This window comes from Aptenodytes patagonicus, chromosome 2 (genome assembly GCF_965638725.1).
Source record: "Aptenodytes patagonicus chromosome 2, bAptPat1.pri.cur, whole genome shotgun sequence".
Classification (NCBI taxonomy): Eukaryota; Metazoa; Chordata; class Aves; order Sphenisciformes; family Spheniscidae; genus Aptenodytes; species Aptenodytes patagonicus.
The window spans coordinates 106,146,305-106,167,498 of NC_134950.1; the positions used below are offsets into that span (position 1 = coordinate 106,146,305).

Here is a 21,194-nt window from a genome sequence, read left to right on the forward strand (position 1 = left end):
GTGCCTTCTGTCAGAGTTGTGACCTCCCTGTGCAGCGGAGCCCAGGTTTGATCGCTGCCCGGATGCCGTGGGACCCACGGGTGTCTGGGAACTGTCTGCGGGAGGGAGGCAGGCGCTGCTGCCGTGCTCACGCTGCTTGGGTTTATGCCACAACTCTTCCTGTAGGAGCAGCGGCTTGTCGAAAGACCGGATGGCTCGACATGATGTGCAGACCACACATGCAGAGCTCGTGCGCGTTTGTTTATTTGCTGTAAAACCCTGTTAGCAAACACGTCGTTCAAAGGAATGATGCGAGTTTGAGATGACGTTGGGCAGGGAATGCCACTACAGAATTTGTGTGCTGCTGCGGCAGCTGAAAAAGGGAAGTGAGGGGAGTTGTCAGCAGCAAACAGTTCGCTCTCTAGCTCTGCCAAAACTCATCAGTGACATGGGATTATGGAAGTGATCTGCTGAAAGACGAAAGGTTTTAGCAGAACATTTGTGAATGATATTAAAGAGGGGTTTGTGGCAGACACGCTTGATGACAATTAATACCTACTCTGTTTGTGGCTTGGTGCAAGGAAATGTAAATGGGGAGGCATCAATTCGCAGCGGCTAGCCTGGCGTTTAAAGTTTCCTACGTGCTTTTTGGAAAGACTGAATGTGATGCCAACATTTAATTGGACTAAATGCGTCCAGACATTTCCCCTCTCATCCCCTGTCCCGGTCTGTTGGGAGCGAGCGTGCTACTTCCAAACAAAAACAAGTGTCAGAAAAGAGGAGAGGAGAGGAAACTGCGGAAGGGCATGAAGGGAGAGGGGAGGAAGCAGCCAGTCCTAGCCCTGTCAATTGGCTCTACCGGTTTAATAAAGATTAATGTATTTTTCAGTCCTTTTATTACAACCTGAACATCCTTTTCTCCAAAAAGAACAGAAACATAAAGAGGGCCAGAAAAAGCTTCTCCATGCTGACGTTGCCATCCCAGCCAGAGTTATCTGTTTGAGGAAATACTTAAAAGCTTCTGACTTAGACCAGAGTTGGATGGATGGATGGATGAAAAGTACTTCCAAAAAAGAAAGAAAATGCTTACAAATACTTTTAATAAGAGAAATAGTAAGTACTTATAAATAAAGAAGTACTTCAAAAACAAAAGTACTTACAAATAAATGAAAGGAGGAGGAGGAAATCTAGGGAGTAACTTCTGATAAATCGGTGACTGACAAAAGCTGTAAAATGCATCTCTGAATCAACATATTTCCAGATGTTGCAGATGTTTGGGTCAGGTTTGATTCAGTCCACTGTGTTATACAGAAAGAAGCCCAAGCTTCAAAGTTCACACCCAGGTGTAAGCTCAAATAGTATCTGAGTGTCTTCAGGTGAGAGATTTTGGATCAAGCTTTTCCCTGTAATATTTCCCAGTGTTTTCAATTGTGTTGACTCAGGAAAACCCCTCATAAAACTGCTCTGACCTCTTGCACTACCCTTTTGCATTATTTTTTTGCCCTGTGTGGGCAGTCAGGTGTTTCTTATGTCACTGCTTTGGGGGAGTTTTCTTAAATTCTGCTTTTGTTAAAGCTCTTCCCCTTTACCTTCGGCAAGAGGAGAATGCAGAAGAGGTCTCTTCCTCCCTTCTCCGTTTCAAACCCCCTCTCACTAGCATCCTGCTTCCCAAACCAGGAGATTTCCTCGCTCTAATACCTCCACACATCTGTAGGGCATGCTAAGGCAGAGGAGAAGTAAATCCAAAAAAGCATCCACTGCTCATGGCACGGTTCCCCAGCAAAATTGCCAGCAGGTTACTTTCTCTGCAGCCGGAGCGTGTTTATCTTTTTTTTTCCAGGCAACATTAGCTTCCTTGCTGCTGCTCCATCTCTTCTTGTAGGAGGTGGAAGGGTCTGAGAACCAAATGTTTCTGAGGCAAGCGTGCTGGACGTGGAGAGCGATGGTGTAGGAGGGCAGGAGTCTCTTGTGGGTGTGACATGAAGTCCAGGGTTGGAGACCAATTTTTTCTTGGCTCTGGTGGCTCCTCCAGGCTGTTGACTTTTTTCTGGAACTGGAAAGGGCCACATGTAAAGCTGAAGAGCTTTCCACTGGGACCCAGCAGCATGCTCAATGCCCGCTGGTGTATGAGATTACTCTCCTCTTCCAAAGCTGAGCCTGGGAAAGGGCAGGCAGTGCTGAGCATGGCAGGCTGCCATGGGGGTTTATGCTGACCCGCGGAAGGGGCAAGCCTGTTGAGTGCTGGCAGCTTCCTGCGGCAGCAGAGTCTTGCCCCGACCTGGTGCTGGAAGGCGCCACTCATTCCTTATCATCTCTCCATCATCTACGTGGGGCTTGCTCACTGGAGACTCCTGCGGGCTGTCTCCCAGCTGTGTTTCATGCCAGCAGGATTTCCTATGGATTTCCTTCTGTGGGATGGCTGCACCCTCCCTTCTGCAGTTAAGAACGATATGGTTTTGAGCGCTTCAAGTTGTCTGTGAGGGCTAATGAGCCCGGTAACACAATATTCCTCTCTCTCACATTTCGCCTTTGCCTGTTTGGGTGTTTGGCTGCCGTGGCAGCCCCAAGCTATTGCTGTTCTCGATTGCTAAACGTTTTGAGAGTGGGATGAGCTGGCGCACCTAGCAAGCTAAAAATGCTGCACAAGATTGGCAAGCAAGCGGTGCCGGGGAGCGGTGCTGGTGAGCTCACGGCTGGCACCGGCTTTTACCCCTTGGCTCGGGGAAGTATTTTGCGAGTTGTCATTGCCTTTAGTGATTTCAGACTGGGGTACTCGCCACTCTGAGACAGAATGGGGCCGGTGCCCCAGCTGGCGTCAGGTGTTACGAAGCTGCACACCATGCCAGGTGAGGGTGAAACCTGGGACCACTTCGGGGAGCGAAATCACGCTTGTTAGCATCCTGCTGGCACCTCCGCATTTGCAGTTCACGACTAGGGTGAGGATTTCTCTGAATGGAGCAAGATGAAGTAAATGGGGACGTTAGGAAACCCACAGAGTTAGATAGCTACAGCCATATTTTAAGCGAGGTGAATTTAATTCAAGGGGTGTACATCCAGAACATCTTAAAAACGTCCTTCATTTGGACCTATCTCCCATTCTTCATTTTAAAAGCGGTGGTGAGGAGTTGCACAAGATGGGGGTTACATTCCAGCCAGTGATGGCTCTGTTTCAGCTGCAGGTAAGTAATCTGGCAGATAAAAGTTTGGGATCCCCAGGGAGGGATGGCACCAGATTATAAATATATGTTCTATAGATATTCTAATTAATAACTCATCTGTGGAAAAAGTCAAGCACTTTGGCTGCCCGAGATGGAATTTTTACAAGCAGGGCGCGGTGTATCTGTGAGATAAAATCCAAATACTCAAGAATGTTTAATTAAAGGGTATGATTTACTCCCATAAAAGACTGGACTAAAGGGTGAAAGAAAATATTCAAATGCACAGAAGAGCCTAGTAAGCACTTTCAAAAGTCATTATTATTATTCATTTTTTTGATGCAAAATATGCCAGGAATTTTCTTCAAGATCACTCTTGACGTGAGGTAGATAAATTGGTTAGAAAAAGGGAAGAAAAGGAGTTGCAGGGTTTTTTCTTTTTTATCTAGGTAACCGGTACTAGCCAGAATTTGTTTTCCTCTTGGAAGAATAAGTTAATATTGAAGACACAGTGAATGCTGCCTTGCCTTTCACTGTATCGCTTTGCAGTGAGATGGTGGAGGTTGTGTATGGCTTGTGCGCTCCAGTACAGAATTTGACCTGAGCCTGTGAACAGATGAATAGTCTGAACTCCCTCATTTTATAGGCAAAACACAATGATTTGTCTGCTGATTTACATAGTCAAAATGTTGTCTGTGCCAGGAGACTTGCTTACAAGAGTTGGCTTGTGTCATTTCTCGACAAGATCTCAAGTAGGCACTTTGGGTCCGATTTTCAAAGGCCTTGAGGCATATGTTGGGATTTTTAAATCCCCTTTATGACTAACAAGTGTCAAAGTCTTCTCTAAAGCAATTGCTGTCTCAGTATTTTTGTACATCTCCACATCACCATAATTAGGCACCAACATGCCTCTGAGCTATTTGTGCACCCCGCTGACACGTGGAGTGTGTTATTGTTTGCTTCCCATGGATCAGTTGGTTTTTTTGCTTTTGGATAACGAGCTCAAGTAGTCCAGGTCCAGGTGCTGGCCACCGCAGGTATCTATCAGAGTCCTTTCATCTTCCAGACCCAAGAGCTATGTATACCTTTTGCAAACCCCTCAGGGAACAGAAAGCGTTGCTGATCAAACCGTTGTAATTTCGGGGGCAGCAGTCAGTCCAGCGAGCTGCAAATGCATTCAGGTTGGGGCTTTATGTTTTAACATCACAGTCTCATACAGCACTCCTCATGCACCCGGCTTCACAAACAGTTAACAGCGTGAGGTAACAGGGTTGTGCAGTTACACAGAAGGCAAGATGGGAAGAAGAGAGAAATGAAGAGCTGAAGGAAAAGACTGGAAAGAGGTGTTCACCATTGATGACAGGAAGGAGATGAAGGGATAAGGAAGCCGAGAGGAAGGCTCTTCCAGACAGAGCAGGGCAAGTCCTTTGCAGCAATGCTCTGATGCTGCACAGCAAGAGTGAGCCTGTGTACTTAACTTTTAAGTTAAGTACATAGTATGGGACTTCTCATATACCTGCAGTGCGTGCATAAGTGCTTTTCTTGGTAGGGGTCCCCCACTGCTGCGAGTTTGTTTTAAACAGCAGGGCTGCCACCATTGCTGGGTGAGTCAAGGGAATTAGAAGGAAAACATTCCCTGGTGGGTCCAGCTCATGGCCATCTGACACCTGACCAAGAGGAGTGGATGTGGAAAAAATCGTGTTAGCCACTTTCCCCTTCCCTCTCTGGGTCTATCAGAGCAGGGAAGAGGGCATATTCTCGTTAGTAAGCAGTGGTTCAACTTGTCATGCCACAGTGGACTTCCTCTCTGTGCTGCTCTTAACTTCTTTTTAGAAGGCAGCGTCACCCTTTTATCCAGATGGAAATATAATCCTTTCTTATGGTGAGGATATAAAGACATTGGCAAGCACCTGTTAGCCAGGTTGCAATTAATAGCACAAAGCCATGCAACCATACAACAAACCAGACAGGGAGCCTACATTTTATAGCCTTGTTTTAGACAGACGGTACTTCTTAAGAATAAATCTAAGCTGAATGGCTTTCTCACTTCTTGCATCTGTATAGTTAAAGCTAACCTCAAACTAGTAGACAGATAATCAAAACTGCAAAGTAGAATGATTTGGCAGATGTTTTAAGGCTGCTATTGCTTCTATAAATCCAACAAATGGAAGAAAGCCCACTGAAAGCTTTTTATCATGGTTTTTCATTGTTAGAAGATTGTATTTTGGGAAGGGGGGAGTTTCTCTTTTGGTATTTCACATGAAGTTGGTCCCACAAGGTAGCTGTACAAGCACAGCCGAATAGGTAGCTTATGGCCTCCCTGAGAAGGGCCAAGTCCAGAAGGGAGCCGTTCTGGAAAGTGTGCTGCTGTCAGCCGGTGAAGATTTCACAACTTTGAAAATGCAACTTCAGCTCTGATTTATGAGCAGTCCTGGGGACAGGCCTCTGCTGTTTGGCACAACAGCCCTTTCCAAATGAAAAACGAAATTTCCACCAGCCAGCACTTGGGGGGTGCACTCTGCTCTCCTCTAAAAATGATACCTCGCCCACGCTCAGCCTGACGGATGCCGCAATACATATCCCGGCTGTTAGGAGGCCGAGATATTCAATCTGGCTTTCCAGCCTGAAGGATTTAGCCCAACATCCTAGGTTTGCCTTCGGTTTGGACTCGCTGGCTGCCGTCAAAGCAGAAGTTAGTGGTGCCCTTGAGGGAGGAGGGGGTGGAAAGCGTTCCCACTCCTCCGCCGTTGCCGTCTCCGTTCCCTCGGGAAAGGGGATGATGATATCAGCTCCTGGCTTTCCTCTTCCTTGGCGTCTCCCAGTTTCCCTTCTGCCTCGTCCTTTGCAACAAGGGAGTTGGTGGCATTGCTCTTGCCGCCTGGGGTATCTTCTAGCTGTCCTCTGGTGGTGGTTGATAAGACAAAGACCTTCTAGGTTAGACCTAGGAAGGAAGCAGAGGAGTCATCTTTATCTCTACCACCGCTCACAGAGCCATCCTTTCTGCTTCCCTTGTCGGGCTGGTTTTGGTGACCAGCAGCACATGCACCCTGAGTGTCTAGAAACAATGTGATGAAAGTCTCTGCAAGACCAAGAAAGACAGAACATAAATGTAGTAGTCTTTCTTCTCTTATTCCTCATTTACTTTGTCCTCAGGTCTCATGCTGCATCCTTTCACTTGGTGAATTGTTTGCAGTGTGGATGGTTTTTTCTGCACATTGTCTGAAAGGGTGATTCATCATTATTTTGGAAGCATACCTCAAAAACGTGTATCACTGCTCTCTAGGGAGGAATCAGGACTCATCCTTGACTGTTTGAGTGCTATGCTTTTTTTTGTCCTTTCTATCCCTTTTGCCCCCTGCTTAATATTGCATCACTCCTGCTAAAAGTCTCTTGCTCTGTCTCTGAATTCTCTTTCTAGAAGTTGCCATTCCCCTTTCTTGCAAGCGGTCAGGTCCCAAGCATTTTTTCTACATAACTAAATGAAGTGTAAGTGTGTCTGTGGGCCTGTGGAGTATCTGTCAGTGGGTGGTGTTCAATGAAGATGGAAACAAAAATTTAATATAATCAGCAGTTGAAATAGGTGATTTCTTTGCAGCGGTGTGCTAGGAAAATACCTGCACAAGCCACAGAAGCCCGGCAAAGGCATTTGTGGTACTGCTAGTGAGGCTGCTGCAAATGTGCTTACAGAGCTAAATGTTCCCAGTTCCTTCCTTTGTACTCTCTGTCAAGATCTGCTAGACCTCAGGAGCCCGTAGTGTGATCTGTTCTCTCTTAAATTTCTTTTTAAAAAAAGTATTAGAAAGAAATGGTTCAGCTTAAGTGATACAAGAAGAGAAAAACAACAGCCAGTGAGATTCCTGAGGGTTTTGGCACATTTGAAAGCTTAAAAAATGGTCATAATGTAAAAACAAAAATTGGCCATTGCTTAATTCATGCTCTAATAGATCTTTGTCTTTTGGGAACATGATTTGAATGCCTGAGCTATTCATGTTAAAAAATGGCCCCTGCATCTGCATGGTGATGGCTCTCTCACAAGGACAATTGGTGGTGGTGGTGGGGTTTTTTCCCAGTAAATTAGTGGTAGAAGCACCCTTCCACTGAAAATGCATGCATCAGGGGAACACCTAGAAGTGATGAGAGTCACAGAATCAAAAGGCCGCAGTTCTGCAGACCTCTCTGAGCTTCAGCAGCTCTTCTGCCCTCCCAGTGTCTGAGAAGGAGGTGCAGATGCTTTCGGTTAACCAGAAGAGGCTAGCAGTAGTGCTACAAATGGGTACCCACTTTTCTAAGGAAAAATACAATATGGGTGGACCTTTTGCTTGCCTGAAATTACCAGACCTCAGTTACAAAAAAAAACCAACCCCAAACCAAACCACATTCAAAGCAGTATTGGGGCACTCCTGAGGTCAGTCAGCTTAGCCTGCTTAATTCAAGCACATGCTTAGGAGTTTGCTGACTCTTAGTCAATTTAGCTGTTTTTAAGTAAATAAGAATGTGGATGGATAAGATGTTGAGGACTGGGTTGAAAATGGCTTTACAGGGAGGTTCAGATGATACGTGAGGCTGTGGTCTGGGCGTGAACCACAGTTGTTACTTGACTTAGTTTTGGTTGCAGTTGAGAAGACCTACACCAAAGTTACCAATCAGCAAATCTGCTCCAGACTTGTCAGATTATTGCACGTTGACATGCGCCCAAAAGCTGAAATGAAACACAGTTAAAATTAAAATGCAGCTTTACCAAAAGCCAGATGCTTCATTATGAGCGGAGCTAACCTACCTGCCAAATACTGCTAACCTGCATGAGGCAGGTGATTAATTTTTTACAAGTCTGCTTTGGCAACTAGACATCTGTCCTCTATTCCTAAAAGTAATATCTCAGGGCAAATGATTTTTTTTTTTTCCCTTCTTGGTACTCCAAATTACAGAAAACATATATATCATGAAAATTATATTGTGTGCATTCTGTATGAAGATATACTGTGGGCCAGTTCTTATTTCAGATCACTTTCACGCCAATGTAACTCCATTGGAGTAATTTCTGGTTTTATACTTTCTAATTTTTATATGTAAGAAGAGTAAAAAATCATATCTGTAACATGCCTTGTAATCTGGAATGTCAGTATATGTGGTTACAATATAGATTTTCCATTTTAATCAGTCATTGTTCCAACTAACAGACTGAATCAGTGGAAAATATGGTGTCAAATTACTCAGTTGCTCTCTTGAAGTACGTTGCAGCTTTCATTATGAGCAGGGGTTTATCATTTCTTTCCTTGTGAAGAATAGCTCGAGATCTTCTTTGATACGTGCCGTGAAAGGGAGATGATCCATTATAGCATCTGCTATATACATACACATGAGTAAAATATGTTGCATGCTGTCAGTACAGCGAAATCAAATAAATTTCTCCTCCCTCCACATGTTTAAGAAATAATTTAGCAGGAGTTGCATATTTTCACTGAAACAGTTGAAACACGCTAGTGATCAATTTACTTGCACATGGTAAAAATAATACAGGTTGCAGACAGATTTGTAATACAGTTTTTAAACACCTGTTTTTAATGTTTCAGTACCCAATAAAGCGGAGGAACTCCTGCTTTTGGTTTGCATGCAGACATTATGTACATTGGGATTTAAAAGTCTACTGCCTAAGTTTTAAATGCAGCCCTGTTCAAAGCAGTAAATAACACTTGCAGGCACAGCGTGGGTATGTTTTTTTGGGAGTTCCTCGACACTTCAGTTACAGACACCAAAGTCCCCCTCAATGAGTTTTGCTCTTTGGGGCACTGATAACATCGTGTTACTGCCAAATGTGAATCCTGGTGAAAACCCATCGTCCTCACCAGAAAGGGACCTCCCTTGCCACTTGCAATCCTACTCATGTAAAAATATTGCTGGTCCAGTTCTGCGTAATATAAGGGAAAAAATGTAAAATAGATTGAGCAAAGTGATCTTTCTATTACAGTGCAACAGAGCACTTAAGTACATCTTTAAATTTTCATAAAGTGGGATTAAATGTTGAACATGTGCTTAAGTTTTCTACCAAGCAAGGATACATTGATCAACTGGCAATTAATTGTGTCACTTATTGTCGCTCAGGTTACTCAGCTGCAAAATCTGGATTAAGACACTTTCACTGCCTTGCATGGGTGTTACAAGAGATTGGGTGTCACACGTGAGCACGTGGGGCTGCCAACTGCCCGAAAACAGCATGAAAAAGAGGAGCAAGTTGCAGAATCTGTGCTCTGTTCTTGCAGACCTCTGCTGCTTTTCAGGAGATCCATTAAGTTTTCCCTCTTAAAAATCTGATGCACTTTGGGCATCGGTTGCAGGTTCCCCATGTGTTGCTGCTTCCTTCTGATGGTTTTCAGGTGAATGCTATTAACTGGATCCTCCTTTTCCTCTGCCTTCAGTCCCTTTGATTTTGGGATCCCTTAGGATGATTGCATCTTCTTTTTGTTCTGCTACCGTTATGCCTGCTAATAATGGGCATGAAGTCCCTGTGTCTCTGAAGCTTTTACTATATGTCTGGATAGCAAGTCAGGCGTAATGATGCTAGAGCCAAGCTTCCCATCACCATCCAAAATCTCCCCATTACTTTCCTCTGTCTTTGGGCAAACTGTACCTTTCTTCATGTCATTTAAGTCTGTAATTTAGACCGGTCACTGAGGTCTGCTATGTTTAGCTGATTCCTGTCCCTGTGCCTGCAGCAAAATAGCAAGATCAGCATATCATGCGTGTTCTGTGCAGGACATGGATGCCCATATTTGCTCTACTCAGTAAGTCGCACGTTCCCGTCCCCTCGGCTCTCTGCCAGTGAAAGGACAGTGGCTAGCGTTCGGGAAGTCTGCAGCATATCGTGGCTTGCAAGTAGATAAATAGCTAGAAGGGAGTGGGTCAGAAAAGAGATCACGTTTCGTTTCTGGAGAGCTGCTTAGAGCCAAGCCGTGCGTGAAGCCCGGGCACAGCTCAGGCGCAAAGGGTTAGTCCCGAATTTTTATCCCCCTCCTAACGTCTTCACCTGAGGCTGCTGCTTGATTTAGCACCGCAAGGGGAGAGACCTGAGCCTGAGACGGTTGTGGCATGTCAGGATTAAGACGCTTGAGCAGGGCTTGCACAACGTTGCCTGTGCTTGCCCGGGGCCAGGACTGCCAGCGCCATTGCTCTCCCGTGTGTGCACGTGGGGACATAACGCTCTGCTTATGAGCGTGGGGTGGAGAAGGGATGCGAGTACCTATTTTGGATGAGACAGGCCGTTGCCAAAGCGAGCAGCGGTGAGCGGGGTGTCGCGCACCAAGCGGGGTGCTGGATGTGGCCATGGGGCGAGGGGGTGGGTGCTGCATGGGTGCTGCTGGCAGCGTGCCTGGTGCAGCGGGCAGCACCGGGGCCGATGGGGGGCTGAGCTCCCGCTGCCACCCCCGCTCCCTGCACATCCTGGACTGGCATGTTGTTGTTATGATTGCTATGGAAATAATTTCAATATGTTTTGTAGTTCTGAGATGCTGTGTCTTGCATTGTTTGGCTGGAAAGCTGCTTGACTGGTTTTAGAGGGTGGCTATACATGCAAAAAAACTAGCTGATATTTTTTCGTGGTGGAAAGTAGGAGATTCGCAGCATGGTTTTAATTAGAATCGCTCATTTAGTCTTTCACTGCAGTGTGTTCTTTAGTTGAAAGATAATTTAATTTTCTTTGTTTTGGAAGATTTTCGTGCTTGTCTGTGTGAAATGTCTTTATTTACTGTGCCTCATTGTGCTTTGTGCATAGCTTTGATTGTGAGGAGAATCAAAAACAAAAACTTCCCTGGGCTGTATTATTTTCCACCTGCTGTGGCTTTTAATACAGTCTCACTGCTATATATGTACCAAGTGCCTGCATTTCTAGGAGAAAAACACCAAAGAAAATTGGCAAAGCATGCAGGGTTAGATTTAGCTGTAAAACTCTCATTGACTTGAAGAGGAATAGCACATCTAAAAGTTGTGAAGTGCTGAAGAAGCGTAACTGGTATGGGTTTGGTTTTTCACCTTGGAGAAGTCCACAGATGATAACACTTGTTGAAAAAAGGCAAAATCAAAAAAAATCCTGCGGCTCTTTGCAGAACGCTGTATTAAGATCTTGTAACACCTCCTGTGCTACGGAGAGTATTTGGTCTGGTTGAAACACAATACAGTGTGGAGCAGTCGTGTTTATATGTATAAAAATACTTGGATAGTGCCTGTCATCTCAGAATAAAAAAAAAGCTACATAAAATATGTAAATCTCTCCCCATATATGCAGGAATTAATAAAATGGCTTGGAATGTGCAGCTTTTTAAAAAAAAATATAGATGGCATTTATTCATCAATAATCCTTAATAATCCTGCAATAATTTTCCAAATGGCTTTCAAATTAATTTTCAACCGCTTCTCTTGCAATGATGTTGTTTTCATTATGTGGGCCTTATGTGTCGTAGCTCTTACTCTGCAATAATATAATATTCCTCAGTGTAGACTCAAATATTGTTACTGAATATAGGTTATAGAGTATTATTGACTACAAAATGGCATACAGTAATATAGTTTTACACAAACTCAACCCATAGCTGCAAACATGAGCTGCCAGGGACAAACAAATTTAGACCACAACTTGCAGGCACATCTGCTAGCATCTAGGTACACAAGTAATCTCAAGCACATGTCCTGAACACATCAAAGCCTCGTTTTCTAATCCCTCCCGGTTGTGAGGAAAACCTTAAAATATGTGAACTGACATAGCCCCACTGCTGGCTGCAAGAGCCCTACTTGAAATGGAGGCAGATTGGAGAGGTTTTGTAAAGAGCAAGACAGTGCAGTAGCGATGCTGGTGCTGGCTCTGCAGTTTTGCTAGCGTAAATGGAGCCCCTGAAACTCTCAGCCCGAATAGCTTTTACATGGGTAGTTGCTCTAATCACAGGGCAGCGTTAACCTAGAAGCCCAGCTGTAATAGCAGATGTTTTTAGGAAAATCATCTAATGAGTAAAAGCATTCTTCTGTTCCTCCAGTCTTGAATAAAATAACATAAATAAAATAAAGAAAAATATGATCAAATTTGGCCTCGAGCCTCTCCACTCTCCAGTTATTAACGAATGCTTTTTTCCCTTTATGTATTAGAAAGGTGTGTAATATAAGTAAGTTTGAATTTATTATAAAAATGAACATTAGCAAGAGTACTGCCTTTTTATTACAACTTTAACATGCACTCCAGTTTTGAAACAACAGCAAGACCACCCAAAATGTACCTGATGCTGCTGCAGAATTTCCCGAGTGCTCCAGAGCTGAGATGGGGAGCGCTGCTGGGGGTGGGGGGGGGTTGCTGCAGTCTTTGCACGTGAATGAGTTGATCCTTGCAGCACCTCTCCTCTGAGAGAGGGAAGGGCTATTAGTCTCATCTCAGGCACGGGGAGGGAGGCTGCAGGTGGAGCCGGTTAAATGTCCGTCTCCCAGCTGTGACCACCCGCTGCCCACCCTGTGTTGTGGCTGACTCTAGGTCCGTGGTACAGCAGACCCCCAAAATCAGGGTGGAGAAGCCGAAGCACTGAAGTTAAGCTGTGGTGGAGCTGACTTTGACCTTTCCCTCTGGGAGAGGAAAGGGCTGCAAAGTACCACCGTTCAAGTTGATGGTCTCGTACCCCTGCTGTGAAAAGCTGTGGGCCCGAAACACATGATGGTGAAGTGCAAAGCATTGTGTCTGTAGTGGGCTCTGCCACTGCCGGGGTCTTCTCACAGCAGCTCTGCTCCATGTCTTTTTGGGCTAAGTGCAGTGTCCCTTTCTTGCAGCACTGCCCTGGGTTTGTGGGACACTCATGCTTTGAACTGTGGCCTGGGCTGGTTACGGGGCGAGTCAACATTTTGGGTTTATTTGGCTAACCGTAGATGTCTGCAGCTGAGCTAATTGCCTTAGTTTCTCTCTGTAATCGGGGGAGGCTTGTCAGTATAGAGTTTAGGAAGCTATTAATTTTATTCTGATGTGAACATCTGAAGCAGCTCAGGTAAGTCACACCTTCAGAGTGCATGTCTCATTTTGCTGGCTGTGAAGGCAGCCAAGGTGACTAGACCCTGTTGTTGTCCAGCCTGTATGTGTTAAAGTTAGGTGGCGTGAATCACCTGGCTTTTTCCTGTTTCTTTTTGACTTGATGTGTTGTGTATAATTATGTATAACTGGTCCCAGCAGGCTTTAAGATCTTACCAGTTCGCCAGGATGGAAGTTTACTTCGTAGGTTAGATACCCAAGTAAGGCTTGAGTATGACGGGGAGAAGCGGTGCCTTTTAAGACTTTGGCATTCCTGTCTCTGGCTTGGGACTTGACCCATGCCAGAGCCTCATGTTTGAAGTCAGCAGGATGATATAGATGCTGTCTTGGTTTGGGTGTAAAAACACAGGTCCTGGTCACCAGTACTCATCACATCTCCCTTCAAAAAAGGAGAAAGTGTTACCCTCAGTGTGCTCCTCAAATCCCAGTCGTGCACTGACATCCTGCAACACCCACTGCAGCAAGGTGTCATCCATTTGCAGCAGCAGATAAGCTACTCTGTAAAGCTTTTATTGGCAAGTTCTGCCATTAATATTTGCAACATTTTATTTGGCCATCTTACTAGCTTTAAATGGGGTTGTGGCATTAGCTCGTCAGTATTTGGATGAAATTCTAGTGCAACAGCTGTTGCTAAATAATGTTACTCAACGTGACAATATTTAGAATGATCGTTTGAAAATAGTCCGTATGTGCTGAGAAAGTTTATCTAAGAGTCTTTCATGCTTATTTTATTTACTTGCTGTTGGAGATCACAGGCCTTTCAGTTCCTTTTAGCTCTTGTGGCCAGTTGGGCAGAGCTGCTCATGTTATTTTTGTTGGTCAGAGAGTCTGGTCTGTTGCATCCATTTTTTTTTTTTGGTAAAACAAGTGACATCAACCAATGGCATCACTGTTGCTCTCAAACAACTCACAGTGTGGAATTCAATCTCTCTGGATTTTTCACAGTTTAATCAGACTGTCTTGGAGGTCAAAACCTTGAAGCCGAGCTATAAGATATACCTGACCTATATTGCTGCATTAAGATGCTTTCTGTGGAAGGCACGCTCTCAGATAAAACTGCAGTGTAATCGGACCAGGTGGATCAAAGGTGGCTTGTGGAAGGAGAGTAGGACCAGAAGTGTGTATTGACCTGGCAAAACACACTGCCCTTTTCTGCTCTGAGACAGGAGTCACAAATAGCATGTTTATGAATCTTGTGCATGTGATGACAACACTTTTTTTGGATTGAAACAATGGAAGCAGAACCTCTCTTGAGGAACATATACGTGCAGACAGCACTTTTCTGACTCTGAAGAGCAAGGGGGTTGCATTAATCTGCTTTATTCCTGAAGGAACGCGGGTGTAAATCGTGTGAGGATTGGAACCAGAGGGCTGGGAAGAGCTGCGTTTTCTGTAGTGAAGAAAGGGTTACCCGGCCACATGGCACGGTTACTGGCTTTTATTTTATAAGAAGGCTGAAGCACAAATTGATTAAACATAGAGCAGGCTGGAAATATGTAAAAACTTGTTATGAAATTTTCTCTGCTCTAATCAAGTCATGTATCTGTGATGAAGCAAAAACTATCTGGCAGAGCTGGAGATGGGAACTTGATCGCCCTATGCCCAGCTCGCTACTCCTTCAGCCGCAAAGCCATCCTCGCTCTGCGCTTTTATAAAATGCCTTGAAATGCTTTCCTTCTTTTAATTCATTTCTGCATAAAAAACGGACAGAGGTACTGTGAAATTTGGAAGCTATCGGTATTCATGTGATTTGCAGAAGAAGCGAGGAGGTTTATTTCAGGCCTTCAGACAGCCTCCCTTCCTGCTGCCTCCTTTCCCCAAACACAGAAAGCAGTCAGGGCTTTGACTCATGGGCTGTCTGATTATAATAAGTCCCACTTGGGACATACAGCTATATAGCGTGCTAGTGCATTACGTGCTTTGTCTGCCTCTATCATTGAGTTTTCAGTTCCTGCTCTGTGCTGCGGCCTTTGACTCCAATGGCTAATTAAATAGCAAGACGTCTTACATAAGAATTTTTTTGTCTTTTTAAAGGAGTCCTTGGCAAATCAGAGAAATTAAGAATTGGAAGTGTATTTATAGTAATTTTCATGGCAACAGGTCAGTCAGTCCAATATTCATATTATGAATATGGCTCAGTATTTATAGCTCTCCAAATATTTACAGAGATAAAGCATTTAAACATAGCCCCAGCTTTCTGTCTTCAGTAGCAGTTTAAATAAATGGCATTGGGATAGGAGTTAAAATTTAGGGGGACAGCAACCATTTCTGGTCTAATACTGTCTCACTGGTGCCTATGAACCCCAGAGGTTATTTTGCCTGGAACTGTGTTGCCCCTGTCCCGTGTGAGCCAGTGCTCATCTTGATGTGCAGGAAGAGCACCTCAAAAGCGTTGACCCTTAAGCAGATAACCCCTGGGGGTAGCTGGGCACCCCGTTGCCCTCAAATTTGCAGGGGTGGGAATTCAAAGTAATGCAGTTACTGCAGCGCTAGTGAGTCACCGAGTGATAATGCGGCATTCAGGGTGTGTGGCGTGTCTCGGGTTAGGAGAAGTCGCCGATGGATATTGGCAGTGGCGCTGTACCGTGGCTGGGATGGGCATCAGTGAGGGCATCACGCCTGTCCCACTTGTGCTGACGGCACCTGACACACGCCCGAGGATCCCAGGCCAGCCTGTGCTCACCCACAAATGGGAGCTTGCTGGATGCAAGCGGTGCGTCAGCGGCATGACGAAAGGCAGGTTCACAAGTATAAGCTTGCCCGGGGTATCTGCCTAAGAATATGTAATAAATTCCTGTTGCAGTGCTCCTGTGTTGTTTTTTTTTTTTAACTCTTACATGATCACGGGTATGACTGTCCAAGCTGGAAGCTGTTACGGATGCTGAGGGCAAACATTTCAGTGGAAGCTGAGTAAATTGAGGGGTTGGGTAGTTTCAGGGGGGACACTACTGCACTGGACTTCCTCCCAGACCCGGATTTTTAATCCGCGGTTTCCAGAGCCCCTCTTTCTGTTGTCAGCGTACACTTACTTGAATGCAATCTGAAAACCTCCTGCGCTTCGGCTTCATATTGCTATGGATCCTGTCCAAATGCAAACACACGCAGGCTGCTAGGGTGGAGAGCCCCAGAAGGTCACACCTGGTGGCCGTGCCGCAGGACAAGCTATCCAGGGGCAAGGTTGTCCTCCTGCCTGAGGGCCAGCGGTGGCCCCCCTTGGGGAAGTGTGGGGCTGTTTACCAGGAGGAAAACTTCTTCATTTAAGTGGACTGCCTGGCATGGGTGCCACCTCTGTTCCTCCACAGGGGAACGACTCTCCCCAGCCCTGTTCTCCAGGGAGGTTTTGGAAGCTCCCACGGCTGCACAGTTAGGTGGTGCCCTCTTAGAGATGGGCCATGGTGTGGAGAGGGCTGGCTGCCTCTGGTCACCTGAAGGTGGGGCTGGGGATTGTGAAGGGGCAGCTGGGATTATGGGAAGGATATCTCTTCAGTCTCGTGGTAGAAAATGGCACGAGAGCAGTAATGATTTCCTGGTGTCCCAATGAATAAGGTGCTCAGGACCTCCAAATTCATTCTGTTAGTAACTCCTTTTTTGATGGGCATCCCTCTTGTAAGTCTAACAATTTTAGGAGGAGCGTGAGTTGGGTTGGTTTCTAGGTACGTCTGTTTTTGAGGAGGAAGATCCTTCCTAGAAATAGGGAGCAGTGTCTTGTGGCTGTTTAGACAAGGAGATTTCATGGCTGTGCTGAAAGCCAGCAGCCACGAAGGCTGTTTTTCCCTGGATAGAGACCGAAATGACTTGTGAGCCAGTGACTGAGTGTACAGCATCTCTATTACATTAAGATTAATAATTCCTCACAGCGTATTTGCAGCTGGAAGTTTTATATAGGTCTTTATTCATCGTGATGTGAACAGCTGCTCTTTTGCTGCACTGTTGAATTAAAGTCCAAGTGGCAGCACTAGAAAGTGCCACATAAAACACACTCCTGCTGTTTTCCATTCAATCCTTCTCCCGTCCAGCTCTTGCCCTCTGCGCAGGCTTAGCCCTTTGCAGGAGCAAGCCATTTGATTTTTATTTGTGGACCAGCTCTGACTACATTTGGATCTTAAAACAGAGTTTGAGTGAATCCAAGGAAAATTAGTTTTAGAAAGGAAAAATAAATCTTGAAAGCGGCACAAAAACCTGTAGGAATTCCTGTTACATTTTTATTTGAAGTGAAGGACTAAGGTGTAGTAGCATGTATGTTAAGTCGCACAGGGCATAAATTATATGCTTTTTTTGGTTAACTGTCAGACAAAATTCAGCAGAAGCTATCACAGCCAGACAGTCACCTCAGCTCCTAAGGAGGTGGGTTTTTTGGTTTTTTTTTAATTCTGAAGTCTGTCTGCTCTGCTGTTTTGAATAAGACTCTCCTCTTTTTTTGGCTTGTGCTCTCATCAGAGAACAGAGTGTACAGGAGCATTTGCGTGGCCCAAGTTCAGCACCTCCATTTTGAATCCACGGTGACAAGTGGTCTGGAGCTGAGCTTTGCACGTCATCTGAAAACTGGCACCCACTATTGCATGCCTGGTTGCCGGCAAAGGGAAGAGGTACCTGGTCAGGATGATGTGCCTCTCTCAGTCCTAGGTACGCTGTGGGCTGCAGCAGCCTGCATCCTTCTGGGCCAGAGACCTAAAAAGCACGAAGAGCATGTGGGTGGTACAGTAGTGGCTGAAACATGTGCCCCTGCAGAGCATGCTGCTGGAGGTGGAGAGAAACAGCTGGAAAGAGACAGGGATGCTGCGAGAGCCCGCAGCAGGGCGGGCACCGCAGTGGTTTCTTGGTGCCCAGTGGACGCTGCATGTCTGGCCGAATCGGCGCTGCCAGGACCGCTCCTTGCCCCGCAGGGTCCTGCATCTCTCAGCTGGGGGCTGCCGGCCCTTGCCTGGAGCCCGCTCTGTAGGGCAGAGTACAGCTGCCTGGTAGTGCCCTGCCCCTGCCCTGGGGTGCGCGGTGCACCCCCTTATCTGCCAGAGGGCTGCCTGGCTTTTCCCGGGCACTTGGTATTAAGCCCTTTGGTTTGGGAGGGGAGGCTGAGTGGAGAGCCTCTACCATCCCCTGGCTCTGGGCACCTGAAGTGTGTTTTTTCCACAAGCCTCCCCTGGCAAAGGAATTCAGAGTCAAACCAGGCCAGAATAGGAATAGGAGGGGACTTTGTGATGAGGGCAGTCTTTTCGTGTCTTTTTTTTGCCAGAGCCATAGGTTGCTGGCTCCCTGAGCTTTCAGCAGCAGGTCCCTGGGCGTTTTCAGCTCAGGGGCGCAGAGGCAGGGCAGTTCAGTGGCTGCCCAGGCGAAGGTCAGGCAGGATCTCTGCAGCGCACGTGAGAATAGATGCCTGGGTCTCCACTTCGCTTCACATGATAGTCATTGCCCGCAAGACCAACTTTTCCCTCTTCCCGTTTAAACCCGTAATGCAACGGCTTACATCTCCTAGTGTTTCTACGTGGTAGCTAAAAGTAAATTCTTTTTCTTAAAAATCAGATTGATGACCCTATTTTTATGCATGCTTGGTGCTCACAGCTAAAATCAATACTCAAGATGTTCATGCACTTTCCTTGTAGTTTAAACAGTTTGATCTTCCATTTGGTTTTAAAAAATCAGGACACTGAGCACTCGCTGATGTTATTTTTTTGAGGCTGTACATTAGGTACGTTTTTAAAACATGACAATTTGTTTCATTTTATCATTCATCATGTGCAGTTACTGTAACCAAAAAAAAGACCTACTGCTTGAGAAAGTTAGCAATTAAGCTATTTGGTGTGTAGCTCCTGAAGCTCTGGTTTAAAGAGACAAGCAACAATTACTTTAAAAATGTCACTATTTTATAGATTTTTATCCTTTTTGAAAGCATTAGAATTACATTCCAAAACACTGATGGGGAAAAAAGGGAAAGAAGCCCCCTCTCCCCAGACCGGGTGTTTAGTCTCACTAATGATTCTCTCCAGACTGACTCAGGGTATTCCTTCAACAGTTCTAGAAATGCAAGTGGGACAGATGGACCTGTAAGGCATTGCTGAGCGTAAGCACTGCGGTACCTGCTGCAAGCAGCATGGCCATCAGTTACATGGTAGGATAAGAAAATGTAGATATTGTTCTTACTATACACCATAAATGGGTGTATTTACTACTTGTCTTTATTACGTACCAAACGTACAAAGAGCAGGCACACACATTTGTAGATGCGTCGCTGATACGGATGTTACCTATGGATTTTTTTGGCACATCATTATCATTAAGGATGCAGCCCCTACTAGCGTGGAGAGTCTCAAGCACAAGCTGCTGACTAGTTTAGAGGGTCCCTGGTCATGCCCCACTTTGTTATTAGTGGGAGCTCTGCCCTGAATGCGTTGGGACGGGCTAAGCCCTAAATCAGCCACTACGGTCATTTAACATATTTACAGTGTCAGAGTCTGGAGGAATGCACCGCTGTAGGGTTTTTGCAGTCTTTTCCCAGAACTCCAAATAAGTACATTTAAAAGCTATTATGTAGTGTAGCTCCCTTTTTTCCTGATGGCGTGAGTGGGTGCAGAGGGTATACCTGGCTGGTGTGCCCCGTCAGAATGGGACCATTCTTTCGGTGGCCTCCAGGAGCCTCTCCAGGCACAGAGGGCTCCTTGTTACGACAGGTAGCTTTCTGAGCATTTCAACAGATGCTTCAGCATGCCAAAAGCATAAAGCACTTGGAAGGGAGCACGCAGAATATTTCAGCCGCGTTTCTTAAAATAAATGTCGTGGCTTAAATAATAGAAGTTTTCCTCACAGACTCCAGAATAACCACCGACGGTGAAATAGCGTTTGAGTTATTGGATGCGACATTTGCAAAAATGCCTCAAAATTCGGTAACTACAGCGAGGTTTGGGGACATCTTGCTTTTTTTTTCCTAACACTCATGTTAAGAGCACCTCAGCTCCGTCTGCTCATCATTTTTCAAGTCTGTTTAATTCTGATTGCCAGATTTCATAGATATGCACCAGGCGCACGGTTGGAATCCAGGCAGGCTGGGTATGCTCACGTCTGTGATAAACCTCAGGTTATCATCGCTGTAGGACTGATTCAGATAGTACCTTGCAGTCGGATGTTGGCTGCGAGGGGTGAAACAGCACTGTTTCCCTCGCGCTTTGCTGGCCGCCGGAGGAAGACGCCTGGCGTTTAGCGCCGTGGCGCCTGGACGCGCGAAAACATTCAGGCCTGATGCACAGTGCATGGCGCGTCTGTCTGGGGAAAGGCAGGGATTTGCTTTGGCACTCTGCGTCAGGACGAGCAGCAATCTACTGGTGAGAATCAAGACGTGTTGGTGGGAGAGGGTGTTGTGAAAGCGATGATGGAGAGGTGTAGGAATCCCAGGGAAAGCTTGGCGCGGTGGAGCAGTCGCCCAGCCGGTGCAGCCTTTCCCTCGCTCTTGCGTAAGATAATGTAAGGTGACAAAGAGCTTAACTGTGATCGGTCCTGTTCTGGTGTTAATTACCAGTGACTGCATCGCTTTTGATAGAATTAGAGGAGTGTAAAACAGGCCCACAATTAAGTTTGATTTTGATCTTAGCAGCTTCAGACAATATAAATGCAAATGCCATTTGAGACCAGTTCAAATATTTTCAACAGTGTTGCTCAAAAAAGAAAAGAGCAGAGTAGTCAGTGGTCAGTCAGAACAGGAGAATATGACCTACTTTCATTTTAAAACCAAAATCTGCATACTTAAGTTTTGCCTGCATTTTTCCTTTGTACTAAACCAGGCGACTGCTGTATCCTCACCTTTATTTGGGAAGGAAAACTCATTCCAAAACATTGTGCACCTGATCCGTATTTGCAGCTAAGTCCTTTTACGCTTTCACAGCAGGGGAAAGTACAGCTCTTTCCACTGGGATCTGCGTTTTGCCAAGCAAAGCACGCTTGGTAGGAAAGGCACATCCTTTATTATGAATGCCGTAGCCAAGAGCAGCCTTTGTCACCTGTACTCAGCCACTGAGTTATTAAGAGAAGAG

At 45.6% G+C, this 21,194-nt stretch overlaps 1 protein-coding gene across 4 annotated transcripts in view; it reads left to right on the forward strand.

Annotated features, from left to right (window-relative positions):
• NFATC1 (nuclear factor of activated T cells 1) overlaps nt 1–21,194 on the forward strand; it is a 117,332-nt gene that overhangs the window by 21,029 nt on the left and 75,109 nt on the right. The window lies entirely within an intron of this gene.